The sequence below is a fragment of the Ochlerotatus camptorhynchus genome, unplaced genomic scaffold (assembly GCF_037179485.1).
Source record: "Ochlerotatus camptorhynchus isolate MF236.1 unplaced genomic scaffold, CSIRO-AGI_Acam_v1.1 ptg000205l, whole genome shotgun sequence".
Classification (NCBI taxonomy): domain Eukaryota; kingdom Metazoa; phylum Arthropoda; class Insecta; order Diptera; family Culicidae; genus Ochlerotatus; species Ochlerotatus camptorhynchus.
Genome location: NW_027040695.1, coordinates 352,251 through 368,415, shown reverse-complemented (window position 1 = coordinate 368,415; position 16,165 = coordinate 352,251). Strand labels below are relative to the sequence as shown.

The following is a 16,165-nucleotide window of genomic DNA, read 5'->3' as shown; positions in this document are numbered from 1 at the left end:
CGTAATGAACACATGCGAAACGGCAGTTGAAAGGATAGCGTGCCCGGTAGTTTATCGTAAAGGTAGCTAGATTGAATGGTAGTCTGTACAAAGGCCCAATTTGGGCTCGTGCCGACTCGTGGTTTTTGATATACGCACCACTGAGATCCATATATTCTGTAGAACAAAACCGGATACATAGATATTGCATTGCACAACATTGTAGTAGATAGCTAGATGAATGATCAACTATCAAGATTTAGGACTTTGAACTGTGAAAACATCATTTCTTATTGAACTTTCATTTGGCTCCCATATATTTCATTTCGGATCGAAGAAAGCTTCAACACAACACGCGCGCTTTACAATTTGTGCTAAATCATCGCCTCGCGCCGATCGGTGAAATCCAATTTGTTTTCTGTTATTGAAAACATTTTGCTGTTCAATTTGATTTGACAAGGCTTGTTAGCAGGTTCCCTCGGTCGAGACCGAAGTTAAAAAATCTGGGTGGTAAAATTTGGAGCCCACACACAAACAGGGCGAAGGCGATAAATAGCATCATTCGTTGGCAAACAGTCAAAATAAAAGCAGCGAGAGGTGCTCCTCGTGCTCTAACAGAAATGTTCGATCAGCAATAAAAAATTAAGTTTACAAACTTTGATATATAATCTATAAAAACGAGTTGAGATGCTTGTAAGCACCTTAATACCATTTTTCGCGTCTCGGCGTACCTCTTCTTCGGCGGCGTTACTTTTATATCGATTGGTTTGTTGAGAGATTTCAGTATTCTTCGAAGAAATTTGCATGCAATTAAGAAATAGGAGGGTAAATCAGAGTTTTATTCACTCCAGGTCCTTTATTTACATAAGATATAAGATATATTCTTGAGTCATTCGCGTCGTTTATGTTACTAACATCCCTGCTCTGCATAGAAATGGTCTCATATTATGCGTAAAAATAACACGTAATCATCTCAAACTGGCTCGAATTTTATTTCAACAAAATATCGTGCACTACAGTATCTACTTATATATTGCGAACGGCACGCAACAAAAGATGCACGTGTCGTTCCTAATGAAGGTCGTTTGAATTTTTCGGGACCCAAACTGAAAATGAAGTCGACATTTTTTTATCTCGAAATGTATTCATGCGTTTTATGATATTTTCATAACCGTTAGGTTCATGCCTGAACTTTTTGGGACCAGATGATTACGTTACATAGTTTTGATGTCACAAGTAAATTACAGACTATTGTTTTTTTTTTTCAATCAATACAAGGGACATAAAATTTTATTAAATATTTGTGTAAGCTTTCAGGGAAAATATAATGATAGAAATAAATAAGTTTTAATTTGCAGAGACGGCCACCAATACTATACAATGATTCTGGATTTTACGACATGAACTAACAATCCTTGTGATATGATCAACCAAACCTTGAAAAGAAATATGTATCAATAAAAATAAAAATATCAGCGCCTGAACACATTTTATATAGAGCATCAAGCTAGAACATAGTAGGGTAAATGCACCAGTACTGGCCATGTTCCTATTTTGGCCACCTTTTGACGATATTTCACGTTTTTTACTATTTGGATATGTTAAGTTGCGCTCAGTTGTTGGTACAAATCATATTAATCGGTGTACCTAAACATGTTTACCTCAAAATCCACGAAGATTGTGATTTAATCGGTTTTCTGGGGTGTGGCAAAAACAGAAACCCATGGCCAATACTGGTGCACTTACCCTATATATATATATATTTTTCCTTGTTTTGATTTCCGTCGATCTTGTTTGCCGTGCTGAGCACCAATGCTCCCACAGCTGGACCCTACCTATCAACCCATCGACTTATGAACCGGGGACCAACGATTTTACTTCCTTTCCGAATGAAGGCGTGATCAGAGATGTTATGCCTCAGATCATCCCGGCAGCGTCGACTGGGATTGAACCCAGGCCTGCTGGGGTGAGAGGTAACCACGCATACCACTACACCACCGGCGCTTCTAGGGGAAAAGTCCTATTTTAAAATTGTTTCAACCCCACGCTAACTCAGAGCATTATTAATTTAGCACGGTGCTCAGTAAGTAGATTGGCTAAAATGAATGGACAGCCAACTCGAACTACGGTGCTCACTAGGTCACTGTAGCTTTTCAGCTCGTATTGCGATTACATAATCAGGAACATGTAACATCACTTATCAAGAAAAATATCAATAATATTGAAAGTAACGAAGACCTTTAAATAAAATAAGGGTTATTGGAAATGATTTAACTGAAAATAGTTTTGATGTTGTATCAGTATAAATCGGTACATACTCTAATTTGATTTCCTTATGTACTAAAGATGTTGTCATTCCTGTATTGTTCGAAGAATTTTCATCATTTATCCTCTCGTTGATATTGTTGAAGCTCATACACTATACGTACACGTAAAGGTTTAGAAGCAAGACATATAAGAAAAAGAAAACAAAAAGAAAGAGAAAGGCGTATTAGTAATTCGATTTCGTTTTCAATCACAAAAGGAGGTCATGGGACCAGGTCTTAAGTGGAAAATCACTGTCCATACTACATCAGGGTACAGACATCACCCTGCCATCACAGAACAAAAACATCAAGGGTTCAAATGCATTTTGATTTTAAAATATCGATAGTAAGGAAAGTCCTCTAAAATAAAGAATTGAAAAAAAGGAAGGAAAGTCGCTGAATACATGGGATAGTCAAAGTAACAGTGATAATAGTTAAAAGGTTGGAAAATAAAGAGGTAGATATGGATGATTTGCTATACTTATTCAATTTTGTGTGTTCAGAAATGTAAGTATATTCACAGGATAAAAAAGTATTTATAACGCGTCTCAAGCAAAATTTGAGCGAATAAAGACACCCACAAACATCGAAAACCACAGAAAACACGCAAAGAAAAAAAAAAAAAAACCGCAAGAACAGAATCGAAAAAACAGTTCAAAAGAGTGAACAATATTTTTAAAAAAAATTGACTGATAGTACCTAATAGCCATAATATAATAAAAATCCGCATAAAAAAATCATATAAGAAAAAAACAATGTAAATTTCAAACTTCACGTGAACCGCTACAGAATGTTGAAAATGAACAAAAAATGCCTAAAATGTCTTCAAGAGTAACACTTTCTTCAGCAAAAAGCAAATACATAGATCCACACGGCAAGAGAGCACGATGCGGACTATCCGTTTTCTTGATCTCTATTAAGGGGGAAATCAAGTAACACGTCAAAAACTCGACGATTTTGATGGATTATGTTTAAATATTTCTAAACTTTCTGCTACGTCTAGTTTCCAAGGCGAAAATACACTCCGCAGGATATTAATGTTATCATTTGTCAAATTGTGCCCCTTTTAAAGATATATTCTGTAACCTTGGATTTAAATTCATAGTGAAGTCCTTTATCCATCTCTTTGATAGCCTTTTTTACCTCTGCGATATGTTTCTTAAACCTTGTTTCCAAAGTCCTTTTCGTCTGAGCAATGTAGATTTTATTGCAATCTAACAGTGACTTCAGCTGATTTGTCCTGCTGCTGAATACTAAATCTAGGCCAAAACATCTAAACTTCGAAAGCAATGGTTTGGTAATGTTTTTGTCGAAATTCACCGCTACCCGTTTTAAACCCTCGGTTGTCGAAACACGCCGAAAATGATCCCTTGTTCTTTTATCGATTACACACTCAAAGCTCCTTATAAAGGGATTCCGTTAAGAGGTTTGATAAATTTAAAAGATTAAAATGACTTGCAAATGCTAAGTAATACCCAGCAGGCCTGGGTTCAATCCCAGTCGGTGCCGCCGGGATGTTCTGAGCCATAACATCTCTGATCACGCTTTCCTTCGGAAGGGAAGCTGTTGGTCCCCGGTTCATGAGTTGATGGGTCGATAGGTAGGGTCCAGGTGTGAGAGCTGCCTCTCTGGCGTCGGTAGTATTGGTGCTCAGCACGGAAAACAAGATCAACGGAAATCAAATCAAGAAAAAAATGCTAAGTAACAATAAAGTAAGGGTTATTGAAAGCTATTTGAATGAAACTTCCTGTTTACTTTGCTACCAACATTCAACAATTTTGACTACGATTGGAGCTGTCTCGGAACGAATATGCGAAAATATTAGAAAAAAGATTAAAGTCTAACTATGTTTAACGGTTTAAATAGAAAAGAAGGAGCAAAAGTATGAAATATTACAAAGCTCTTATTCTCAAATAATTAACAAAAAAAAAAAAAATAGAAGGGTCTGTACCTAGGGGCATGAACGCAAGCTTGACGTAAGACCGCTAGTGGACGGAACACATGTGAAGAGCATTTAGTTCTTTTAATTGATCGATCATCTATTATCTTAACTCTTTCCATGTTTGAATTGTAGGCGTTCCAAATTTGTAGTATATTTTTTTAAGAGAAAGTTGATTAATAGAATCAATCAAAATCACTTGCACCCCTGCTTCCAAGTTTGGTTACAAGATTACAACTCTGGAGAGCTTTTTGTGTGGTCGTTGGGGGCGTGTGGTTCTGAATATGGAGGAACAGACACAGATAAATTATATTCCAACTCTTTACTGTAATAAGCTTGTTTGTTGCCAAAGTTAATAATGATTTAACCTCCGAAACCGTACAGAGTGCCACTTACGCTTGGCGGATCACATTTTCCAGGAACACCTTCAGCACACCTCGTAGATCAGACCAGAGATACGTTTTACACCGCCACGGCGAGCCAGACTACGGTTATCACGAAGAACCTTGCGATGACGCTTGGACCTTTTCCTCCTTTGCCATGACCAGTCATTGTTGCTACCTAACCTGCCACCTATGCAAAGCAATTGATGCTTCTGCTGCCTGGTCACCACGCCATCCAAAGCGAAAATGAGTTGAGGCTAGACAGCAGCGCTCTATTATTCAGGTTAAAGCAGAATGATGTGCAACCAAGTGGTACTCGATTATGACGACTGGGTTTGGGAAGAACGTTTATTTCATGAAAACAGTGGTAAAATTATTACTTTTTTTTGTACATTGGACAATGCTTGACATTATCACTTTTTCAATAGTTTTTTGTTGAAAATCATCATTCGGAATCATTGTTATTGATGCGAGGAAATATTTCTGATCGATTGGTGATTGGTCCAGGGTCATCTGAGTTATTAATGTTCAAAGTCTTTCATAATTTTGTTACATGTTCCATTTTCGGTTTTCACAAAGTGTACCCCCATATAGAAATCACAGACTCCTACGTCAAAAAAAAACCACACTGCATTAGTTCAAGCTATACAAGATTTTATACAAACAGGTATGTGAATGTAAATGGGGAGATTTATTCTACATATTTGAGGCCTAGTTGCTTTCCTATGCGGACCCCCCGCATCCTATTCTTCCCTCGAGATCAGCCTAAAAGTAAAATGTCTCTCTGTCTTCTAAAGTTGCTTTTTACATTTTCCTGCAAAATCAATCCTGTATTCGTCCGTCTTAAGTAACACTTTTCTGTGATAAAATGCTTCATTCCGAGATTAGTCTCCTCTCTAACGTACATTTTGTTTTTGGTAAATACTTCCAACTGACTCCATCCCAACGTACCCTGACATCGTAAATGGTATTCCCAAATGCCACAACCGAACACACAACAGGACACATAGCCATAACGAAAGCATTCATCCTTTTCCAAAATAAAGCAATACATAAATTATTTATGATACCATCTGCAATATAGGTATTTTTGGTTATTCATTCAATGATAATGAATGAATGAACAACAATAAAAATACGATAAGTGCACTTTTAGTCGTTTTACCTAAATAATTTGGATAAGAGATAGAATATACTTTATTTAATCTAACTAGTAGTCAAATTTAAGAGTGAATTGCGGCAAAAACCGCCGGTATTACACCTGATAACAGTGCCTTTATATAAACGTACTACGACGTGACTAAGAAATGAACGAGAAGAATATGTGATACCATCACTTCGGGCAACTGTCTTGGTCTCCCATGCAGGGCTACAGCATGAAATTAAGCTCTCCCATATTCGGAAAGGTGCTTAAGAATAGCCTACGGGAGAGAAAAATATCAATTAAAGGTTTAATGAACAAAATAAAAGCAAAAACGTTAGGAAACGAACATGGATTGTTGGAAATTTTCGTGACCCTTCAACGAAACTAGAATCGTCTTGCTAGAAAGATGAGTGTTGTAACGTTAAGAAAAGTTGAAGCTGCTTAACCTTTAACCAATTTTCTCGGGTTTCATAAGGGAAAACAATTCAATTTCTTTGTTTACCAAATCAAAGAATATGGTTTTAAGGAAAATAATTGTTAACTTAAATTCAGGCGCGTTGTAACGTTACACTACATAGCCGCTTATGAATATATGTTTAGCAACTCAAATCAAATACACTATAGAAAATTAATCACACATTCCAAGTATTCTTAGGGGTTACTTATACATTTTTATGTTACACTAGCTGAGTGTGTCCGGCCTTGCTCGGGATTCAACATTAGCTTGAGTTTATGCATAGATTCAAAAAAATATCCTATACTTTTTCTGTTTCATTTGTATGGGACCCCACCCCCCCCTTCACAGAAGGGGGAGGGGCCTCGAACCATCATAAGAAAAAATTTCCGGACCCAAAAACTCCTGCATACACATTTTTACGCCGATCGGTTCAGTAGTTTCCGAGTCTATAAGGGTAGACAGACAGACAGAAATTCATTTTTATATATATAGATTAGACCTGTTCATTTTAAACGAAATGTTCGGAATGTAACGGGTCAACCGTGATAACTGTTCGTCATGTTAATTTGAACTTTTGTGCAAATTTTCAGCAAAATCGGTGTTGATTTAGAGGTGCTTCTAGTTAATTTTATGTTTTCAAGGTAATTTACGGCTTATAATATTTGTATCTCGAGACTGAAACAACGAAAGCTGCTGTAACAACTTTCATAGCAAAGCTTAATGTGTTATCTACCAACTTTGTGGCCAAAGGTTGACTATTCGAAGTGATTTTATTGAATTTTCACTTAGTTTCATGCTCGAAGATATCTTAAAATGTGAAGAATTTTAAAGTATTTGTTCTACGAATTTTCCACCCATATGATATAAAAATGTGTAGTGTACGGCATAATGTTCCTCATATTGTTCTAGAAGTTTCGTTCCAACATAGTTTTCGTGTATATTTCATAGATTGAGAGATAAAAATCAGAAAAGAGGCCGTGTAGCTAAAATTCACAAGACAACAGAACCAATAAAAGTCAATTAGATTGACAGAACATAGATGCATTGCTTTTCAATGACGACCGATGACTGTTTCATTGATATATGATTTTTTCATAAATATGAATCCTCAGTATACGTGTTTTTTTTATCAAAGGCAAGTGTCACTCGAGCACCTCTAAATCATCATCGATTTTGCTGAAAATTTACACAGAAGTACAAATTAACATGACGAACAGTAATAACGGTTGACCCGTTACATTCGGAACATTTCGTTCAAAATGAACAGGTCTAATATAGATAGATAACAAAACACTGAAGAACATAAGTCACAACGTTGTAACGTCACGGCAGAATGTGTCATCTAACATTGAAACAGAATTTAAATATGCGACCCCAGATAGGAAAACCCCAAACTACTCGGCTAGGCTACGGGTCTTCCTACGGAATTCATTAGCAAAATCATAATTAATTGATTCAATGTTGAACAATAATTGTGCTTCGATTGTCCTATCAAGAAAACTCAATCTACACATGTCTCATGCAGAACAACCATGACGAGGCATTTTTTATATACCAACTAAACGCACTCAAGTCAATAATCGAATATTTTTCACTGCTTTAAACTCTTGAGGCATCATCGAGCATATGAATGTAGATGATGGTGCCAAAATTCATTTCCAGTGCTAGAAAACAAAACGTTTTTCTCCCTCCCAGTTGAGAAACTTGGACTCTGTGGGTCTTGCGTATAGGTTGATGGAGGAAATGATGAGATCGGTAGATTAGTGTCAGCGGGAACCACCACAGACTCCATTCACGGATGGCAGACATTCAAGGAGGTGAAAGCAGCAGCCCAATATGCAATACAAAACTATCGAATAAATGATGGAAACAATTATGAAAATTTAATTTTAACAGGATGATTGTCCGATTTTTGAAGTTTGTAGAGCTAGCCATCCAGCAAGTCTCCAACGGTGATTGATTTTTTTAAAGGAATGATAAATGAATCTCGAATAGTTCTACTTAAAACACGTTCCCTTAGGGCCGTGCAATCCTTAATAGGAGAGTGCTTTCGAAGTTGTTTTACTATTCGATGCATAAAGCAGTTGGAGAGAATTCAAATGATGTTATCAAATAATTAAATCCTAGGAAAGTTATTAATTACAGCGATCATCAGTGTACGGATTACCATATCTGATCATTGGCCTGCGACAGCCAGCTGGGGGGTCATTTGGCACTCGACTTGGTAGGTCTTTGTTCCAGTTTTTGTTGCACTCGTGAACTCATTCGCAGTATGGCTTCGAAAATGGTCATGGTCTAAACGAGAATCAATAAACGGTATTAAATTAAATCTAAATTAATTGTAAATCATCCCCATTGTCCCGTCTGGGTGTACAATTTTGGAAGCCCACGGCGCACTAGTAATAATTTATAGTTTTGACAGCTCGTTTGCTTATTTATTTTGTTCATTGTTGAGAGTATCGTTCCACAGTGACTCAATACGAGAAATCGGACGGGACAGCCAACAAAGTCTGAACGAGACAGAGAGTGAACAAATATCGCAAAGTCACCGTTAAAATAACGCTATGTCAAAATGCCATTTTCTCACCGGGGGACAATCTTTTGGGAGGATTCGTTTTTTATTTGAAAAAAAAATGATGCTGCTATAGAAGGCTTTACCACCAACCAGCTATTGTTGGCATTTTCAACACGCGTGTAGTTCGATCGTAACCAACAATAGCCGGAGCGAGGTTAGGAAAGCCCAGATTCAATTTCATGGCAAATCATTCAAGTTTGGCAGTTTTATCTGTGGAGTCATCTTTTGCCTCCACAAGGGAAGAAAATTCGAAGTAAACTGACTGTCACTGTTAAGCCAATTAGTTTGAACACATGCGTAATACAGCTAAAATATATTACCCGCAAATTAAGTCATGCTGCACACGTTACCAGAAGAATGGCTCACACAGAATAAAAAAAACAAAAGTATTAAACTAATAGTGAGTTAAAGATCAACAGAACAGCAATGCATTAAGAAGTGGAAAAAACAGAAGTTGTTTTTCGAGTAAAACAAAACAAAAAAAAAACACATGCGAATCACACTTCTTTCTAAATGACTTTCAATTTGATGCATGTCGTGTCTGTTTGTGGTGTTTTCAGAAAACTTTTTCGGCGAAACCAAGGAACCAAAAAAAGTGTAACCAATTTGTAAACATTTTGTAAGGGTGGAATCCACTTGTACATGATACGCCTGCTCGATGAGCTTCATGGCGCATCGGTACAGCAAAACAATATATGGGATGACCTTGGCGATGAACGTTCTATTTGGAAAATGCATTTACGGGTAATTAGTAGTAGACTGAACTAGCGGGATTTATTATGACACATATATAAACAGCACCTAGAGAAATTACATGTTGTACTCAAATTAATCACAAATGATAATAAAGCTGCTTGCTGAGTACCGTTCCGATTCAAATTTCGGACGATTCAAATTTCGGACACTTTCATTTTTAATTAAATATTACATCCAGTTAGAAACAAAGTAATAATGTTAGATGATCGTGGAGGGCACTAGTCAAAAAAATTTAAAATTTACAAGACATGTGGATCATATTCGACCGAGATAATCAACTTTTAAAAGTGTCCGAAATTCGAGTTTGAGTGTCCGAAATTTGAATCGGCACGGTAGCTATAAATAATTTAAGAGTGAAAATTTAAAATTTAAAAGTTGCAATAGGTAATACTTGTTTACCGGTTAAATCATAAAAAATAGCAACAAGCAAATCAATTGTTATACTGACATGCAGGTTTAAAAAACCTGTTTAAAATACTGAATTGCCAAGACAGGAACAATGTAAAAACACTTAGATATATATCATAACAATTAAGGCTGGTACGTTACTGCAGTAACTGGAGCACCTAGGTTAAAAATGAAATGTAATTTATTTTGAATTTGGAACAAATAAAGAGTTAAAAAAAAAAAAAAAAAAAAAAAAGCAACAAGCAATTCCAATGCATGTGGGCGCCTATAGTAGAATACCAATATAAAGAAACGGTTAGTAATCTCCATTTAATTCCACTACCCTAACTGCTTATAATTGACATACGTATATCTGGTATTTCATTTACAATATGCTTACTTCTTCAGTGTCTTGTTATAATACTCGGCTACTAATACTCGACTATTAATACTCGAGTATTAGTACAAGACACTGAAGGAGTCTGCACATTATAGACGAAATACGCGTATGTGTTAAGGATAAGCAATTAAGTAGTGGAATTGAATGGAAATTAAAATTCCTTTTCTCTTTCTTTAAACAAGCATTTGAAAAGATGCGATAGAAAACTCTCAAGTAGTCATGAAAAACATTGGACAATCTAAAGTGTTTTATTAATACAAGCAAAATTAAAAAGGGATTAGTAGAAAACTTATAAATAGTAATTGAGACTAAACTAAAACTAGGTAATAGTCATTGTACTTTTCAGCGATTTTATTGGAATGTTGGATTTTTTGTGTCACTTTAACACATTTTAGGTCATTTGTGACTAATCCGCTATTTTGAACTTAGCTTGCCAGAAAAACTCACACTTAGGAATTATCACTGACTTTAGTATTTTTAACCGAAATCTCAACACATGAACTGTTCGATGAAATTTAAGCAGATCAGTTTAATTGTTTTAAAGCTACAAAAGAACTCCACTACAATGACAAAATATGATCATTTGAATAAGGTTGAACGTGCTTTGAACTTATTTTTGTGGTCAACATTTTACATTTTAGATCAGCTGAGATTTCGGTAAAACATTACCTAAGACGACAATGCGTGTGAAATTTGCTTGAATTTTTTTAGATATGTTATTACTACATCAGAATTAGTTCAACAAGATGTGAAAAAAGAACTAGGAGATCTGTCGCCTGTTTTCAGAAAAGTTTACTAGTGTATTCTCGGATGAGAAATTGACCGCTGATCTTGTTACCCTAGCAGCTAGCAATGTTCCACTGTACGGTCAAACACTGGGGGTAATTGACGTAAACATTGAGATGATTTCCACCGCCGCATTACAACTGAAGTCACCTTCAACCCAGGACCCGATGGTGTCCCGTCGGTATTTCTGAAGAAGCATATCACCAGCTTGCTTTATTATTACGGATAGTTTGACGTTCTATATATCGATCTATCCGCGGCATTCGATAAGTTGAATCAGGCTATTGCGATTGCTAAAATCGACAGACTTGGGAGAGTGGACACACTTGATCCCTTGTTTAGATGTTGGATATATCTCGGCGAAAAAATAGAAACTTAATGCGATTTTTGCACAGGTTCACAGGGAAATTTCGTTTGTAAGTTTATAAATACTCAAAAGGCTCCACAAATATAAATAAATTCACAAAACTACATAGTTGGAGATGCTTAACGTCAAATATCAGACTTAAAGTGATCATTTTATACGATAGATGAGGAGATGAAAGTATAGAGTTGATAGTTCCGTTTACTGCGATGTGAAAATTGTATATAGAGAGTAGGAATCAAGCAAAGGTCAATTTTGAAGACGGTACGAATCGGGTTGATCATCTCCTTTACCAAACTCCCCCGTTGAGGAAGGATGGTGAGGGGAATCGCCCATAAAGTAATACAGGCATGTTTAGTTGAAGTCCCAAAACTACGTTTTTTTTTTCTGAAAGATCTCTAAAAACACATTTTGAATGTTTGGGTGTGACTTGATCTCTCTCTGATGACATGTATTGTTTTAAAGGAGAGTATTTTTTTTTGTTTCCTTTGGTTTGTTTTTTTCCGTCGATCTTGTTTTCCGTGCTGAGCACCAATGCTACCGACGTGCCAGGAAGGCAGCTCCCACACCTGGACCCTACCTATCGACCCATCAACTCATGAACCGGGGACCAACGGCTTTACTTCCCATCCGAAGGAAGGCGTGATCAGAGATGTTATGCCTCAGAACATCCCGGCAGCGCCGACTGGGATTGAACCCAGGCCTGCTGGGGTGAGAGGTAATCACGCTTACCACTACACCACCGGCGCCGTTGATTGAAGGACTTTTCATATATTTTTTTTAATTCTTTCGAGCCACTGACATGCTAAGGTTAATGTCCCTAATGTCGGCCTACGTGTCCCTAATATTGAGATTTGTTTCGATGGGCCCAGTATCTATAGGCCAACATTTATATCAGCTAAGGTCGAATGAAGATTTATTGTTTTTACATTCATAGATCAGCTTTAAGTGTGCGTAAATCTTGAGGGATCAAGTGTCTCCTAACTGAGTTTTCAACTTCATATTAAAGTGAACAAAAAATCAGAAGAAACAGCAACAATTCAATGATAATATTGGATTCTACTTATTCACAGCCTTTAGCGGTGAAAATTTTATTTATTTTTTCGTTGAAAATCCAAAAAGTTTTTTAGAATTTCCATGCTGGCTAACAAAAAAGTCTAAGGGAGTGAAAACATAAGAACTGCTCTCAATATTATATTCGTTCCACAATCCGACGAAAATGTCACCGTCTAGAGGAAAGTTTGTGAAAACTTACTTGAAAAAAAAAATCTGAACCCAAGGGGGGATCAAGTGTCCCCAGGAACCATTGATATTTCGTTGATATTTCTACTCTACTTCAATGAAGTACATCTGGTTATCGAAGGACCTCGATCACTGACTACTACCTTCTTCAATGTCAGCTTAATGTTTTGGATAGCCGGTGTAATTTAAACCGAATGGTAGTGAACCCAGCTAAGTGCTCTGCCATAACGTTCTCACGAAAGAACATCCGATTGTATTTAGCTATGACCTGTTTGGCACGACACTCGAACGCGTGAATCTGGTGAAAGACCTCGGTGTGGTCTTGGATTCACAGCTATCATTCAGGCAACACATTTCGTATGTTGTCAATAAGGCATCTAGGACTCCCTCCCCTTGGCTAGTTTTTGCAGTTTGCTGTTGGTGGGAGGCTTTAATTTCATGCTTTATAGTGGAGTGTTGGAGACGGTAGGTTTATGGCCAGCGTTGCTGACTCATGCCGCGATAGAATGGCGTCATGGACAGGCAATGGGGATTACTAAGCTTCCCCTCTCTGATGAACCACTGCATGAGAGAACCAAAGATCTAGTCTAGCAGTGATAGTATCACACTTGTTACTCCTTTGATTGAGAGCCGCGTCGTAGTACGTTTACGTATAGGCACTGACGTTGGGTGTGATACTTGCGGGTTTTGCCGCAAATAACTCATATTTTATTTATTTTTACGCAGATAGATTTATTTGGGTTTGCAAGGGAATTATACTATTGAAATATTTCAGAAAGTGCACAACGGTGCTCCTTCTATTTGCGTGGCAAGCTTTCATTGTTGTTTTCATTGAGGTATTACTCAGGGAACAATGTTAAACACCATTTTTGTACATGGTATTGTAACTAATCTTATATGTGCTTCATTTTGATTTGGGATAAGTGTTTGAACTATGGCTCGGGATTTCCACTGTGGCGTGCTTACTCATACGTATTTTTGTGGTGCGACATAGTGGAAGCGTGTGAGCATAGTTGAAGCATATACCCTATATAATTTAAAATTCAGCTAGGAAACTAACTTCAAAATGAAGCATTTTAGTCACATGAAGGCGTTATCTGGGTCGAACTAAGATATAATAAATAGATATAGATCAAAATCAAAAGTACTTGAAACACGTTTAATATTAGATTACAAGCACAAGTACAGGTACTTAATAAAGCATGGGTTATGATTGATTAGGTGAATTAGAGCTTTTAATAATTTATTAAATTAGACTAATGAGATATCATAATCATCAAATGAACTTAAATAAGAAACTTCAGAAAGTCTAATGACATTAAGCAGATTAACAAAAGAATTAGGATGCGGGGGGGCCCGCTTAGGGAGGCAGCTAACCTTCAAAGTTGTAGAATAAATCTTCCTATTTAGTCTTGAACTTTAATAAGAAAACGCAAGCAGACCAATAGCATTAAGCAGATTAACAAGGAAAGGAATCGTTTAGGAAATAAGTAAAAGTAGAGGTATGTGACAATTAATAACTTTTAAACTTTTGGAGGTATTATATTCCCCTGAGTTTGTTGTACTCGATTACTATATTATTCTCTCAATACACGAAATCTCTTATATATGCGGTTAAAGCATTTGAGTTAACTCATTTATTAGTTTTCAAGTACTTACATTTGTAAACAGCAGTCAACATTAATCTATGAACTAAGCCCTACGTAAAATCGATCTTTCGTTATGTGGTATTGATGCATGTTTAACTTTTCGCGGCTGTCGGAATCAACGCGCCTACGTCTACGGAGCTTACGCAGAAGTGATTCACAATGCGGTAGAGCTCACCAAAAGTTTTTTTGAGCTTCTGTAGTATAGAATTTGTTCGGTACGGTTGCGAAATCTTGAAATGATTGATACGTGCGGTAAAATAACTAAATTGAAACAAAGCTCAACAGTAAAATAAGTAGAATATTTAGGGAGGAAACCAAAATTAATCAACTTGCCAACATAGGCATCAAATTTATTTTGGTGGCACTCTTGAGTGATAATAAGCTGTTTTTTTATCTACGGTTGTTTCGCGTGGCGTTCACAATTTGCGCGATTTTCGTATCTTACGTAATTTAGATGTATAACTCTAAACGGTTTTACTGACTCGAGGTCGTTCCTTAAGCGGTGTTGGTACAGGTTAAACCTTTGCCGACTGTCGGATTCAACGCGCCTACGTCTACGGAGCTTACGCAGAAGTGATACGGAATTCGGTAGAGCTTGTCAAACGCTTTTGAGCTTATGTAGTATAGAATTTGTTCGGTGCGGTCGCGAAATCTTGAAATTATTGATACGTTCTTTAAATTAACTAATTTGATACAAAGCTCAGTAGTAAATAAGTAGAATATTTAGGGAGGAAACCAAAATTAATAAACTTGCCAACATAGGCTATCACATTTATTTTGGTGGCACTCTTTAAATGATAATAAGCCTTTTTTTCTTGCTTCGGTTGTCTCGCACGGCTTTCGGAATTCGCGTGGTTTTCGTAACTTACATAATTTAGATATTTCGTTCGAAACGGATTTACTTATTCAATCGGTTTACTACGCGGATGTATCTACGCGCACACGTCACAGCATTTTTTTCTATAACTACAGTACTGGACAAAATAAATCATACGCTCAACCCAAAAAAGTACATTACATCATATTTTTGCTATTTTGCACGCAATTTCAGCAGTATATTCAGAAAAGTTCAAGTATTTCTCATGGTGCATTCAATGAGCTGAATGAAAATTGTTATAATATTCTGCTATTTTTGTTACAAATTTAAATAAATATATGCTCACTTTTGTGCTGGGACAACATAAATCATACAATCCTAAGATTTTATTTTTAGTTATCGAATAAAAACAAAATCTGAAGATTTGGCACCACGACGTAATATTTCACAGTTCTTGTTCAAGGAAGCATGCGCATCGCACCATTGTGTTTTGGTTGCGTCATTTGAAAAGTGAAAAATGTCGGGAAAGCAGATTTCGCTCGATGTTAGAAATTTGGTGATTCGCGATCGTGAAAAAGGAATTTATTTTCGGAAAATTTCCGAAAAGTACTCGATCTCAGTTGGAGCTGTTCAGCACTTATGAAAAAAGTACGAAACACGAGGAATTGTGAGGAATTTATCCGGACAAGGACGTCATCGTGCGACAAGTAATCGTGATGACATCAGAATTGTTCGAATGGCTGATCAGAATACAAAGTATTCATCGAGGCATATTGAGGAATCGATTGATCTCAATGTAAGTCGACGTACTGTTCGCCGGCGACTTAATGAGAGCGGTTTGAAAAGCTGTTTGGCATCGAAGCGTCCTTTTATCAACAAGCGGAACCAACGGAAGCGACTGGAATTTGCCAAGACGGATGGAAGCAAAGGGTGGTCATACCAAATACTGAGAGTGTTAAAATGAAAGTTGAAAGTTGAATT

The 16,165-nt window shown here is 36.8% G+C and overlaps 1 protein-coding gene across 1 annotated transcript in view; it reads right to left on the bottom strand.

Annotated features, from left to right (window-relative positions):
* Positions 1 to 16,165, bottom strand: part of LOC135703026 (uncharacterized) — a 140,269-nt gene that overhangs the window by 110,171 nt on the left and 13,933 nt on the right. The gene's annotated exons all lie outside the window — the stretch shown is intronic.